The sequence below is a fragment of the Pelodiscus sinensis genome, chromosome 1 (genome assembly GCF_052426305.1).
Source record: "Pelodiscus sinensis isolate ZL-2025 chromosome 1, ASM5242630v1, whole genome shotgun sequence".
Classification (NCBI taxonomy): Eukaryota; Metazoa; Chordata; order Testudines; family Trionychidae; genus Pelodiscus; species Pelodiscus sinensis.
Window position 1 is genome coordinate 255,614,651 of NC_143052.1, and position 15,243 is coordinate 255,629,893.

Here is a 15,243-nt window from a genome sequence, read left to right on the forward strand (position 1 = left end):
TACAACTATCAGTTATTCCACATAACTGAAAAAAGTCTTTTTGCAACTAACCCAGGAAAAGGTATTACCACCTAATGACTGTTTGGTGGCATACGTGAAATATTTGTGGGTCTCAGTCCAATTCTCAGTGAGACTGAGCTGGTGTGGACCTTCTACAAGCTGCATTTGTTTGGCTTTTGGTGAAGTTCACACGATGATAAACGCAAGTGTCTCCTGGTAAATTAAATGCAGTGCTCTCAGGTTTGTCTCTGTTCTCTCCTCTCTTGTGTTTTTTCCTGCATGATATTGCAGGCTTGTCAGGAGACGTTCTTTCATCAACATAGGTAATTCACCTCCCTGAAAGGCAGTAACTGGGTCGATGGGACAATTTTCTCATCACCTTAGCACTGCCTACATTGGGAATTAGAGAAATTTAACTGCATCACTCAGGAGTGTGGATTTTTCCAGGCCTGTGATTAGTAGTGTTCTTTATTCTTACGTTGAAACAGAGGTCACTAATACTGTCTCTGCCAGATTGCCTGCAGCTAATACACTCTTCTCTGTTGCCTGTCTCTGTACCTTCTCAGATTATTTACAGTGATTTTCTTATGTGCCTGAATGACTTAGCTTAATATTTATTTTAGCTTTCACATCTTTGATTTCATCACTACTGGCCTTTAGTTCCCTTACCTCATTCAAAAGCCCCTTCTTTCTCCAGGTAAACTGATTTTTTACTGGAAAAATCCTGGGTTTTGCAAAAGTATTACTTGTTTTTTTTTCTGATTTTCATCCTATTTTTGTATCATTCAAATATATAAAATAACATGTTTTATTAAGAAAAGACAATACATTCCATGAGATATATGTACAGTAATTCCTCATTTAACACGTGTCCGCTTAACACGTTTTCGCGAACGCATGATTTTTTTTTAAGGAACGTTTTTTGAATTACACGACCGCCCCTGGAATAACACAGTTTCCCCCACCTCCCTGCAAAGCGACGGAGGGTTTGCTGCTCGCCACGCTGTTCCCCGCTGACTCTCCCTCACAAGATGCCTTGCCCTCTCTCCTCCGCCCCCGCTTGCAGGCCAGCGGCTGGGTTTGCCCAGCCGGCCCATTGCCAGCGGCTGCACGGGGCTTCCCCCGCCTCCCTGCAAAACAGCAAAGGGTTCGCCTCTCTCCGCGCCATTCCACGGCAACCCCCCCCTCGCTGGACACAGTGCGGGTCCCATCAGACCCATCACAGGGGCATACTCCCAACCCAATCCCCCTCCCCTCTCCTCCCCTTTTCTTCCCTAGAGCCAAACACCTCCCCTCTCTGCTGTAACCCAGTCCCCTTTCTCCCCCAACCTTATGTCCCGGTCCCAACAGACACGCTTGAAACGTAACCCCCACCTTTTCCATTATTTTCAATGGGAAAATTGACCTCGCGTAACACGTTTTCACTTAAGACGATCATTTTCTGAAACATATCTATAGTGTTAAATAAGGAATTACTGTACTGTGATAACACATTAGTCCGTGTGTATCTCCAAAGCGGCCTGCTGAAGTAAAGTTATATATTAGTCCAGAAAACAAACAGGCAACCACACAAGCTCTAAAGTGTGTGTGCATCTCTCATCCACCATGTACACATTTCAAGCTGATAGCAGGTAATGGTTTAATGATCTGACACACTACAATGGGGAGAAAATGAAAATCTGCTTCAGAACATAACATAGGGAAATATTCTAAAGTTTAAAAGAAAAACAAAAACAGGAGAAAAGGATGAAGTTGAGTGTATATGCTCCAAATGGTGTGGCCCAATTATTAAATAGAATGATTAGCCTATAAATATTTAAAGTCTACAACAGTAAACTGTTTATTCAAACAAAAGGTTACTTGGGAATAAGAGACATTATTTTCTTAAAAGCAGAGGCATTGTGGTTTGGATTCTGTTTTAGTTCTGGAACAAACCACATTGCAGTCCGTTAATCAAAGCATTAATCTACTAAGTACTTTTGCCCTAGTCCTTCTGTCTACAAAATTAAGCTGCAATATTATCCAGAAAAATTATAAATAGTTTTTGCACTGATTTTCACCTGTTTTTGTATTGTGGCAATAAACTCTGATAATTTCCCAGGAACAATTAAATAAAATAAAAACTGAAAATGAAGGACCTTACTCATGCATTAACTCATTCATCATCTTTTGAGATGTCTTTTCCCTTCAAAGGAGGTTCTACGTTACTTGAGTAGGAAACAGATTGAAAATATTTAATTCAGAAGGTTACGACATTCCTGTAACATTGAAGCAACTTGTACAATTCCACACCACCCAAAGGGTGAAAGGCAAGAGGAAAGGCTGACCCTAAACTCTGTTGGATATGTTGTGAGCCTTTCCAGAAGAACAAATGTCATACTGGACTCACTAAGCTAGTCATGCCTATAACTGCATGTGAATTGAGGCTACAGAATTCTCAGTCTTTGGATATGTCTACATTAGCTCATTAATTCGAGCTAGGTAGGCAAATCAAGCAACCGGAGTTGCAAATGAAGCCTGGGATTTAAATATCCCGGGCTTTATTTGCATGTTCCCATCCGGCCGCCATTTTTAAATCCCTTTAGTTTGAACAAACTGCCTGCGGTTACACCTTAGCTCGGATTAACTGTTACACCTCATTCCATGAGGTGAGAAGGATGGGAAGAATGTGTATATCAATAGCTCAAAACTTTGCACTAAAAATGTATCCTCTGTGAGTGGAGGTCCTGAGCTCTCCTGCAGCAGTAGACTTGGCTTTTCTTGTTTTCTTTGGAAGCAAAAAGGCACTGTGATGGAATCCCTTTGGTGGACATGTTCTGTATCTCCGAGTCCTATGGCTCACCTTTGTACAATATGTCGAAATGTGTGCTGAGCCTGTCTGCCAATATGTTCGGTATTCCTGGCAGGTGCACTGCCAAGAAGATGAGCTATTGTCAGATGCATCAGTTACAGAGATTGACAGCTTCTATGCAAAGAGGGAATTTGCTCTTCCTTGTTTGCTGCTGTTATTTGTTTGCTGATAAACCTGAACAAGCAGGGTCTGAATAAATAGCAAGAAGCAAATGAAGGTTCTATGGACTGACTACAGTTCCAGGAGGCTTATAATTACTGTTGCATCCATACTATGTGTTCCCCATCCTAGTACAGAGGTGTCGGTAGTCAATTTTTGTGGACTGGAAGGAACACCATAAGAACATAAGAATGGCCATACTGGGTCAGACCAAAGGTCCATCCAGCCCAGTACCCTGTCTGCCAACAGTGGCCAATGCCAGGTGTCCAAGAGGGAGTGAATTGAACAGGTAATGATCAAGCCATCTTTCTCCTGCCATCCATCTCCACCCTCTGACAAACAGAGGCTAGGGATACCATTTCTTACCCATACTGGCTAATAGTCATTTACGGACTTAACCTCCATGAATTTATCTAGGTCTCTTTTAAACCCTGTTTTAAACCCTCAGGCAAGGAGTTCCACAGATTGACTATGTGCTGTGTGAAGAAGAACTTCCTCTTATTTATTTTAAACCTACTATTAGTTTCATTTGATGGCCCCTAGTTCTTCTGGGTATGTCTAGACTACATTCCTCTGCCGGCAGAGGCATGTAAATTAGACTACCTGACATAGTCAATGAAGTGGGGATTTAAATATCCCCCGCTCAACTAAAATAAAAATGGCCACCGCTCTGTGCCAGCTCAGCTGATCATGGTGGCCATTTTTATTTTAATGAAGCGGGGAATATTTAAATCCCCGCTTCATTGACTATGTCAGGTAATCTAATTTACATGTCTCTGCTGGCAGAGGCATGTAGTCTAGACATACCATCTATTATGGGAACAAGTTGATAACTTTTCCTTATTCACTTTCTGCAAACCACTCATGATTTTATATACCTCTATCATATCACCCCCTAGTCTCCTTTTTTCCAACCTGAAAAGTCCCAGACTCTTTAATCTCTCCTCATATGGAACCCCTAATAATTTTAGTTGCCCTTCTCTGAACCTTTTCCAATGCCAGTATATCTTTTTTGAGATGAGGAGACCACATCTGTACGCAGTATTCAAGATGTGGGCATACGATGGATTTATATAAGGGCAATAAGATAAATGAATTATTCTCTATCCCTTTTTTAATGATTCCTAACATCCTGTTTGCTTTTTAGACTGACGCTATACACTGTGTAGACGTCTTCAAAGAACTATCCACAATGACTCCTAGATCTCTTTCCTGATTAGTTGTAGCTAACTTAGCCCCCATCATATTATATGTATAGTTGGGGTTATTTTTTCAAATGTGCATTACTTTACATTTATCCACATTACATTTCATTTGCCATTTTGTTGCCCAGTCACTTAGTTTGGTGAGATCTTTTTGAAGTTCTTCACAGTCTGCTTTGGTCTTAACTACCTTGAGTAGTTTAGTGTCGTCTGCAAACTTTGCCACCTCACTGACCCCTTTCTCCAGATTGTATATGAATAAGTTGAATAGGATTGGTCTTAGGACTGACCCTTGGGGAACACCACTAGTTACCCCTCTCCATTCTGAAAATTTACCATTTATTCCTACCCTTTCTTTCCAGTCTTTTAACTAGTTCTCAGTCCATGAAAAGATCTTCCCTCATATCTCATGACAACTTAATTTACATAAGAGCCTTTGGAGAGGGACCTTGTCAAAGGCTTTCTGGAAATCTAAGTACACTATATCTACTGGATCCCCCTCGTCCACATGTTTGTAGACCCTTTCAAAGAACTCTAATAGATTAGTAAGACATGATTTCACTTTACAGAAGCCATGTTGACTTTTGCCCAGCAAATTATGTTCTTCTAGGTGTCTGACAATTTTATTCTTTACTATAGTTTCAAGTAATTTACCCAGTACTGACGTTAGACTTACCGGTCTGTAATTGCCAGGATCGTCTCTAGAGCCCTTTTTAAATATTGGCGTTACATTAGCTATCTTACAGTCATTGGGTACAGAAGCTAATTTAAAGGATACATTACAAACCATCGTTAATAGTTCCACAGTTTCACATTTGAGTTCTTTCAGAAATCTTGGATGAATGCCATCTGGTCCCAGTGACTTGTTACTGTTAAGTTTATCAATTAATTCCAAAACCTCCTTTACTGACACTTCAATCTGTGACAGTCCTCAGATTTGTCACCTACAAAGGACGGGTCAGGTTTGGGAATCTCCCTAATATCCTCAGCCGTGAAGACTGAAGCAAAGAATTCATTTAGTTTCTCCGCAATGACTTTATCATCTTTAAGTGCTCCTTTTTTTATCTCGATCGTCCAGGGGCCCCACTGGATATTTAGCAGGCTTCCTGCTTCTGATATACTTAAAAAACATTTTGTATTACCTTTTGAGTTTTTGGCTAGCTGTTCTTCAAACTCCTTTTTGGATTTTCTTATTACATTTTTACACTTAATTTGGCAGTGTTTATGCTCCTTGCTATTTACCTCACTAGGATTTAACTTCTAATTTTTAAAAGATGTCTTTTTATCTCTCACTGCTTCTTTTACATGGTTGTTAAGCCACGATGGCTCTTTAGTTCTTCTACTATGTTTTTTAATTTGGGGTATACATTTAAGTTGGGCCTCTATTATGTGTCTTTGAAAAGTGTCCATGCAGCTTGCAGGGATTTACTTTAGTCACTGTACCTTTTCATTTCTGTTTAAATAACCTCCTCATTTTTGCATAGTTCCCCTTTTTGAAATTAAATGTCACAGTGTTGGGCTGCTAAGGTGTTCTTCCCACCACAGGAATATTAAATGTTATTATAAGAATGTTATACCCTTTTATTCTGCTTTTCCACTAAGTAAGTCCAAACTCCATGGTTTGTAAGGCTTTTTTCCAGACCCTGTTTGCTTGGTGTATTGACTGTCCACAGCTAGGCCTATAGATATTGCAGACAAAGTCATCAAACATGTATATGAGGCTATGTTATTTTGAGGACTGTGGTAGTTGCTGTCACTTGGTACCATCAAAATAACTCTGGGGGGAGGTCAAGGGGATGGCACGGGACGTGGCGACGGACGGTATGGAGCAAGCCGGTAGAATATGTGACCGGAACCGCCAAAGAAATGTACCCCATTTGTTTTGAAAGTAAGGAAGGCAGTGGACCTCAACTAAGTAGTTTTGAGGACCACCAATGTACCCACACTGTAACCTTTAATGAAAAGTCAGGGGCCTGGGATATTTACTCAGACCAAGATAGTCATACCCACCAAGAAACACTAAACTGCTGGGGGAATATTATCAATGTCTCCCTTGGTCACAGACCTTTGTCTGGCATTAGTAATGCCTCTATTGTCCCCTTAAATTTTAGTCAGTCTCCAGAAAGCAGTACCTGGTACAATAATTCCCTCTTTATAGTTCCTAGCATTGGACACATCTACAACCCCACAGTGGTACATAGCAATAGTCTGCTACCTGGCCAGTGTGCTAGGGCAGACCTCTTTCAACCAGACCAGATCCTACAGGATCTGTCGTTCGCTCTCCAGTGCTTCATCACTAATAGCAGCTACTGTGCTGTGTACCATGCCCCTAAAGAAAGGCTCATGGAAAGAGGGTGGTATAAGGGACCATTTTTCCCTATCCTTAACAGAGAACCTGGACTATTTTTCATCTGTGAGGAAAAGGCCTATAAATACCTGCCAGTAGGCTGGACAGGACTGTGCTCCCTAGGACACGCCGTGCCTGGAGGATTAACAGTACACCCACATATTACAGCTCCAGGTATTACAAACCTTGGAAGCTTTTTGCACCGATCCAAGAGCAAATTTACTATTAACCCTCTTGTGAGATGCCCACAGGTTTCCATCGATTTACCCATGCATTCCTGCCCTGGCTTGGTGTAGCTGAACTTGAACAAGCCATAGTAAACGCGTCAGGGCAACTAGAAATAGCTTTCAACCACACTGCAGATGCCCTAGGCCCACTCAACAAGCAAATCCAATCAGTAGCCCGCTTTGCCCTACAAAATAGCATAGCATTAGATGCAATTTTGGCTCAACAAGAAGGAGTCTGTACTGTAATTAATCAGTCTTGCTGTTTCTATGTGAACCATTCAGGGCAGATTGAACAAGACGTGTCTGCCATAAAAGATGCTGTTAAAGTGTTACATGCTGTAACTAAAGATGGAGAAATCTCATGGCTAAATTGGTTAGCCCAACAGCTGGGACTCTCCTTAACTCCTTTCCTACATTCTATTATAACCACTGTTTTAATTGCTTTGATTATAGTAATTGCCTTTTGTATAATATTGTGTATTGTAAAACGATTGGTTAATGCAGCTATTTCCTCTGCGCACATTCGATATAGAAAAGGGTCTAGAAAAGGGTCCTAGCCAATTCCTCGATCCCAAACCCTCTAATCAGGCCAGTGGGTACTTTTAGATTCCTCCAAGGTGGGCAAGAGGTGCGGGCATCACCACCATCTTGTATCCCGGGACGTGGTGTGTTATATCAGGGGGTGGAATGTAGCCAGACAGAGGCCCCCCCGTCACATCCATCTTGCTTGCCCCTCTGAGGTGCCTGGAGCATAGAGGGCAAAGGGAGCAATAAAATCAGCATAGTCTTTGAAGCCTTGACAGAGGCCCGGAGATGCTGGCTCATCTGACCCTGGATAACTATAAACATAGATACGAGAGGGTGATCAGCCAATAAGCTGACCTAGAGGCTGCGAGAACTGCTCTTGGTTGGCACCTATATTGATACGATCACACATAGTAGACCCTGGGAGAGGAATCTCCCACTGAGAAAAGAATTCCCAGTACTCCCAATTTAGTTATCTCTCTTACAAGTGTAAATTAAGTTCACAACTCCCTTGTAAGAACTGGAGTCACAAAGACGGACCAGTACCATTTGGCATCACAGATAAGAAAGAGAAATACGTGACCCCACAGGTATAAAGATGGGTCCAGCAGCCCACTCACTCTGAGTGTCAATCACCCTTTTCCTGCTGGTCGGGTTAGGTGAATTGCCTCCTGAGGTCCACGGGGATGCCCACCTCGTATTTTGTCTTTCTGAGGAATTGAGGGACCGATCCTGGCCCGACATGCTGGAATCGAGCAATACAGAAGGAGGTAAAAATTGTACCCGTATGTGTCCTTTTGTTTTAGTGCATGCATAGAATAGAGCTTTTTAAAGATTAAGCTGTCACTTGGTACCATTATTTTTCTATCTCCTTTTTCCTTTGTAACCATTTTTAAGATCTGTATTTGCTAGCAGTTAAGAAATAGAGCAATAGCCATTGTAACCATATGATTTAGAAGTCTCTTTAATAAACCTGTAACTGGTTAAGTTTTAACCTGACTCCTTCAGTTGCTGTAACAGAACCAAGCACAATTTAAAAGAACTCCAGCCGATCACAGGGGCAGATGCAGGCAGAGCTGGGCGTTTGGATCGTGTCGCCACCAGGGGGCAGATCCATAGGGGCATCCGTCAGCCTTCCATGGCTGCCCGCTGTGGAGGGACCTCAGTCCTAGCAGCTAAAGACACAGGTGTAATAAGCTCACCCTGCAAACTTTGGGGCATCTGTCAGCCTGTTGGCTGCCTACTGCGAAGGTACCTCAGTCCTAGTGGCTAAAGGCATGGATGTAAAACTTTGGGGCGCCCGTTGGCCTTCCCTAGGCCGCCCGCTGTGGAGGAGCCTTATGTTCTAGCAGTTGAAGACTCGGGTGTATAACACACACACCACGCACTGCCCTGACCATCGGCTGACAAGGTCCCAGGGGAGCCAACTGAGATCACTCAATTAGGCCTCGTCTACACTGTAGCACTATTTCAGGATACTGGAGGTATCCCAAAATAGCTATCCTGCATCTTTACAGCAAGCCCGTTATTTCAAAATATAACAGGCTCGCTCTTCTGACATTCCTGTAAACCTCATTCCACAAGGAGCAAGGGACATTTCAGAATTGTGGGTTATTTCAAAATTACAAAATAAGCTATTTCAAAATTGACTTGAAATAAGGTATGCAGTTTGCATAGCTCAAATTGTGTAGCTTATTTTGAGCTATAGGTGCAGTGTAGACACACCCTTATTGTGAATTGCAAAGAATGGGAGAGCCACTCCCCAAAGCTGGTGGATATTCCAATACATAGACATAGCAAGCCAGCACAAAACAGTTTCTATACTATCTTTCTGGTTAAACAGAAGCCAACAAAACAGTTCCCTTAAATAAAGCAACCTGGCTGTAGGGCTCCAACCAGACACCCAAAAATATGACGAGAATCACTAAAAATCTTATTCACCATATAAAAAAGTTCTATCAATCCCATATTTCTTTGAGTTCACTGCTGTCTGTGCTATATCTTAGTCACTGTGCTGAAAGATTACTCACCATGTAAGAAAGTTCTACCAAATCAGAAATTTCTTCCAGTTCCCTGCTATCTGTGCTATACCTATTCTGAGAATAAGTATAGATAAGAATTGTCAATGAGTTGTCAATCTTTCATGAGCAATAATTAACATTAAGTAGTTATTCATAAAAAAAACATGCTATCAGGAGACACATGTATGTAACTTGCAAACTTTGGGGAAATTATAAATATAGCTTGGAAAAGAGAGGGGAGGTAAAAAATGTTGTCCCTTTACAGTTAAAGTGGATCCCTATCAATCAGAGCTTCAAGATTTTAGAATATTTTAATTTATTCACATTTATAACAATTTTCCACCTCCTATTTTCTGGGCATCTGTTCCATGAATTAAGAACATGCAGTACAAAAGTACTGCCAATAAATATAGCCAGCTCTAAACTTCAGTCCTCTATCCCCACCCTCTTCAATAGCCTGAGAAAAGAAAATTGAGCTGTAAAATTTGTTCTGGGCAGGAAATTGGCATACATTAGAAGTCAGAATCCAGAGCAAATTACTGTCATATTTTCAAATAAATTATTTAAATTTCCATAACTCAACAAACAGGTTTGATTTAAAACACAGAAGGCTAAATTCTGTCAGGCAATTTACATCTAAACATGTCACAGGAAAACTGCAGTTGAGTCAGAAACATTCAACCACAGTTCTGGCATCTTTCTGCAAACAATTTTATTGTGGCAGGGAGGAATGGGCTTTATTTGATATATCTTTTCCATTTCTGGTAATGGACACAAAGAACATCAGTCAGTTTTTAACTGAGCATCTTATAAGATGCTGTTTAATCAAAAACCCATGAATATTTCATTTCTTGATTCTTTTTTCTTTGACTATGAAAGTATTTCTCTAATTTCATATGGGTGGAAAGCTCTGTGCACTCTATGGCCGTGTCTAAACTACACCCCTCTGTTGGCAGAGGGATGGAAATTGGACACATCGGAAGTGCAAATGAAACGTGGATTTAAATATCCCGTGCTTCATTTGCATAATCACTCCTCAAAAAACAAGGAGTACAGGATCTGTCGAAAAATCACCCTGCTGTCGGCAGAACCGCAGCTAAGCCGCGGTTTCAGTTTTGAAATGGTGCTTGTTCGAAACAGTGTCCAAACATGATTATGCAAATGAAGCATGGAATATTTAAATCCCTGCTTCATTTGCACTTCTGAAGTGTCTAATTTACATCCCTCTGCCGACAGAAGGGTGTAGTTTAGACACGGCCTATATGGCTATTATTTTCACTTTTTTTAAATTGGGATTCATTATCATATAACAGATTCATTATTTCTTGTACAACTCCAATTAATAAAGCTGCTATTGGAGTTAAAATAAGTTGCAATTGCTAGCAGAAAACCAGATAAAAAGTTTGACAATACAAGAAATCACAATTAGTACAGTATAGAGAATTTTTTGTGATGCTTCTTTATAGCACAAGGAATTTCAAGAATTCTGATAGCATCTTACCTGGAAACTTGCACTAGGATCAGTATGGAATCTTATGCTTGCTTTCTGTTTACTGTATGTTTAGAGAGATGGCAGAACTGGGAAAAATAGGTTAATTGAGTTTCTTGTCATCTAAGATTTCTAAAAACTTCTTGAAATTCTTTATTTTAAAAAGAATACTCTGACCCTTACGCCTCCCCCCCATGCTTCATGAAAATTGGCTTATGGATACAAATGTGCATAACTAAAGGATGCTCTATATAGAACAGGTCATGTAAAATATTGATTTTACAGTTACAGTCTGCTGAATGTGTACATCCTATTTTTGTGCATGAATCATGTTTGGACGTGAAGTTAGAAATATGAAGTGTGGATCTGTTTATATTTTTAAATGTGCTAATTAGGGTCATTACTGATACTCCAGATTTTAATGACTTGTTACTCAAACCAACAACCTGTAAATACTCCTGTCATCTGAAGAAGTGGGTTGCACCCATGAAAGCTCACGATACCATCTACATGTTTCGTTTGTCTTTAATATGCTACTAGTCTATTTGTTGTTTTTTAAGTTTAACCTGTAAATAGTCTTTCTGGTCCTGAAAGCCCAAACTATGGTTGGTCCTAGAGAGACATGTGACCATACCACCTAGTACTGGAATCCATCTTGAACCTGGTATTTTCCATGGAGATAGGTGGTGCCTAACAAGGGTTCCTGCCTTGGGAGAGAGTCTATTTAAGCAATGGGAAGCCATCAATCCTTTGAATTCAGGTGGCCTTCGAAACTTCCTGGCCCACTCTCAGAGGATACTTGACAACAAAGTCTGAAAAGCTGTAGACCCAACTCTGACTTGGCCTGAGATAAGAACAGCTATTTAGGGCCATGACGTTCAACCAGCGAACAAGCCACACTCAACCAGCCAAATAGCCATATGTGGCTAGTGGTTAGTATGTTGGACACCATGAGTTTAGGGTAAGAATTTGTATGTAACAAGTTTCTTATTGAATTAGAACTAGCTATGTATTTTGGTTAATTTTAATTTAGTAATTTACTTTAATCTGGCTGTTTTCACTTGCAACTACTTAAAATCCTACTTTTTATACTTAATAAACAATTTTGTGTATTATTAAGCCCAGTGTAAATAATTATTACCTGAGCTGGAGCAACCACTGTGAAATTTTCTCTTCCATTGATAAAGTTGGTGGACCTTATGAGCTTTCCCTATATAACATTTTACACAGGGTAAAAGGGATTTATTTGTGGTTTTGGTCACTTTTGTTGGTTGGTTTCCTGAGTGCTGACCCTTTATACCTGAGTCCTCTCAAAGCTGAAATGGTTCAGTGTCTGTGTTGCTCTGTAGGAGGGCAATAATCCCAACTCTGTGCCTACTTTGGGGGAGACCAGAGGATCTGGCCCAGCAAGAGAAGGTGGTGGAGTACCCTGGAGGGCAGGAAGGCGGGTGCCAATAGCACGATCAACACAACAGAGCATAACCATAAGGGGACTTCTGTGATTCAACCCATGAGAACATCACAATATGTTTTATAGTATTATGACAATGCTGCATTCAGGAGATCTGTCATACTAAAATAAAAAAGTAATATTAAATACTACTTTTTCATGTTTTACTTGCCCTCTGATATAACTTTTCTATAGTATGATTTTTATTTATTTGTATTAGCCATCACAGATTTCCTTCAAATCATTTTAAGATTGAGTGAAATTAACATGGTATTTTCCTTTACCCCAGTGATCTTCATAGAAGCATTTTAACTGATGTCAACATAGTGCTGATAGTTTGTAAGTTAAGCAGTACTCTGGCTGCTAGCTTTGTATCAGAACAGCATGAGAACACAGTAGTTCCTGCATAAACAGGGGGAAGTAGTTGGTTTTCCTTGAAGATTCCTCAAAGTGCTCTGCACCCAATAGCCATTATCTAGAGGCCTAAGTGATTTTCAGAACAGCTCAGTTCAGGCTCCTAAGTGATGTGGACAGATTTGCAAAAGTACTGAGCACTTAGCAACTTAACTGAAAACAGCTAACTATGTGGCACTGAACTTAGTCAATGGGACTATTCAGGATAGGAATGCAGCTGATTGTAGAAACCTGAAGAATTAAGGATCCAAGTTCCTTTCATTGTCTATCTTACCCCGGGCAGATCACTACTTTGGGTGAGAAAGGAAGTTTTGGAATGAAATTCTGCAGCCAAAACCCATGTAATCTTTTTTTTTTTCAAAAACAGGAACAGTAATGTACACCATCCTAAATTATGCTCAAATCACTACCTATCACATAACAAAAAGAAGGGGAAATATTCTTTATATTATTTAACATTAGGTAAAGAAATTCTGAATTTTTAAATACTGTTGCAATTATCCATATTTGGCATTTTCCTCAAGAGTTGAGAACTGAAACAGTTTTTTATCATTGTAGCACAAATTTTGCAAAGCAAGTAATAACACATTAATCATCTTCTAGAATTATTTAAAGGTATCATCATAATTTCTTTCCTAAATTGCATTATTAGGCCATATCAAGTCAGACTTTTGGAACCATTGCAAATTTTTAAATTATTCAGTCTCTTCTAATGCAGCTCTTGATCTAAACCCCACTTGTTTAAAAATGTTAATAGCTCAAGTGAAATCAAAACAAAAATGAAATATTTTTATAATATGCTATGCTGAAAACCAAGACTGTGTCTACATTGGCATGATTTTTGCGCAAAAACATGCTGCCTGTCTATACTGGCGGGGAGTTCTTGCGCAAGAACACTGACGTTCTAATGTGTGAAATCAGTGCTTTTTGCTCAAGAACTATGATGCTCCCGCTCAGGAAAAAGCCCTCTTGCGCACCTGTTCTTGCACAAGAAGCCAGTGTAGACAGGCAACATGAATTTCTTGTGCAAGAAAGCACGATGGCTAAAATGGCCATCGGAGCTTTCTTACGCAAGAGAGCGTCTACACTGGCATGGATGCTTTTGTGCAAAAGCACATCTCTTGTGCAAAAGTACATGCCAGTGTAGACGCTCTTTTGTGCAAAAACTTTAACGCAAAAACTCTTGCGTTAAAAGTATTTGCGCAAAATCTTGCCAGTATAGATGTAGCCAAAATGTTTTGACTTTGGAAATTAAAAGCTTTTTTGGCTAAAAGGAAATATTTGTTAATGCCTAGCAAAATTATTTAAATGATGTATTATGCATTTCACTGGTGAACACTTTTATTCACAGAAAGCAAATGGAAAAAAAAACAAAGAAAAATTCAGGATTGAGGCAGTTTCTGTCTGTTTCAGAATTTGAAGTGACTGTACATTAAAATACTATATCTAGCCAAATTGAATCAATAGCCTCTGTATTTTTGCATCTTGTCAACAGCTTTCTGGGTGCTCTTTTCCTGAAGCTAAATATGTTTATTTTAATTATTGCTTAAATTCAGCTACTATTAGGATCATTTTACATTTATCATTAATGCCAACCATTGCCAGAATTTGAACTGAGGGTCAAGGTAAACTCACAAGACCTTGAATTCAGGATCTGACTTTCATTCAAGGCATTTGACAAGATTACAGCTAACTACAACTGGAACTTTACCCATTAAAAACAATTAGGGTACGTCCATACTACAACGTTAATTCGAACTAACTTAATTCGAATTAGTTAATTCGAACTAAGCTAATTCGAACTAATGGATCCAGATTAAAAAACTAGTTCGAATTAGCGTTTTGCTAATTCAAACTAGCATGTCCACATTAAGTGGACCCTGAACCAGGCTTAAGGATGGCCGGAAGCAGTGCCGGCAGGGCATCAGAGGAGGACTTAGAGCGTGGAGATGCTGTCTCAGGCTAGCCGAGGGCTGTGCTTAAAGGGTCCCAACCCCCACCCCGGACAGACAGTTCTCAGGAGTGTCCCGCTTGCAAAGCAGTCCTGGCTTGGATTGCCCGGAGTACCCACACTGGGCACATCACACCACTCGGCCATCAGACCGGCTGCACTTGCCGCAGGCTGCCATCTGGGGAGAGGGGACAATTGGGGGGCTGCAGGAGAGCTTCCACCCCCAGAAGCTCGCAGAGCCAGCCCAGTCCTCCCCATCGGGGGCGCATACCCCATTCCTCCCTCACCTCCTTCCACTTACCCTTCCCTAGCCCCTTTTCTTGATGTACAAAATAAAGGACAATTGTGTTCAAAAATGGAATCTGTCTTTATTGAACAAAACTGGGGGAGACTGGGAAAAGGAGGTGGGAGAGGGGAAGAGAGAGGCTGGGAGAGGGGAGGGCATCTAAAATGATCAGGGGTTGGGAACAGGTCCCATATGAAGAGAGGCTAAAGAGACTGGGACTTTGCAGCTTAGAAAAGAGGAGACGGAGGGGGGACAGGATAGAGGTCTCTAAAAGCAGGAGTTGGGTGGAGAGGGTGCATACAGAAAAGTTCTTCATTAGTT

At 40.6% G+C, this 15,243-nt stretch overlaps 1 pseudogene; it reads left to right on the forward strand.

The window, feature by feature from the left end:
* Positions 1-1,605: 1,605 nt before the first annotated feature.
* Positions 1,606-7,392, forward strand: LOC149525734 (endogenous retroviral envelope protein HEMO-like; annotated as a pseudogene).
* Positions 7,393-15,243: the final 7,851 nt, after the last annotated feature.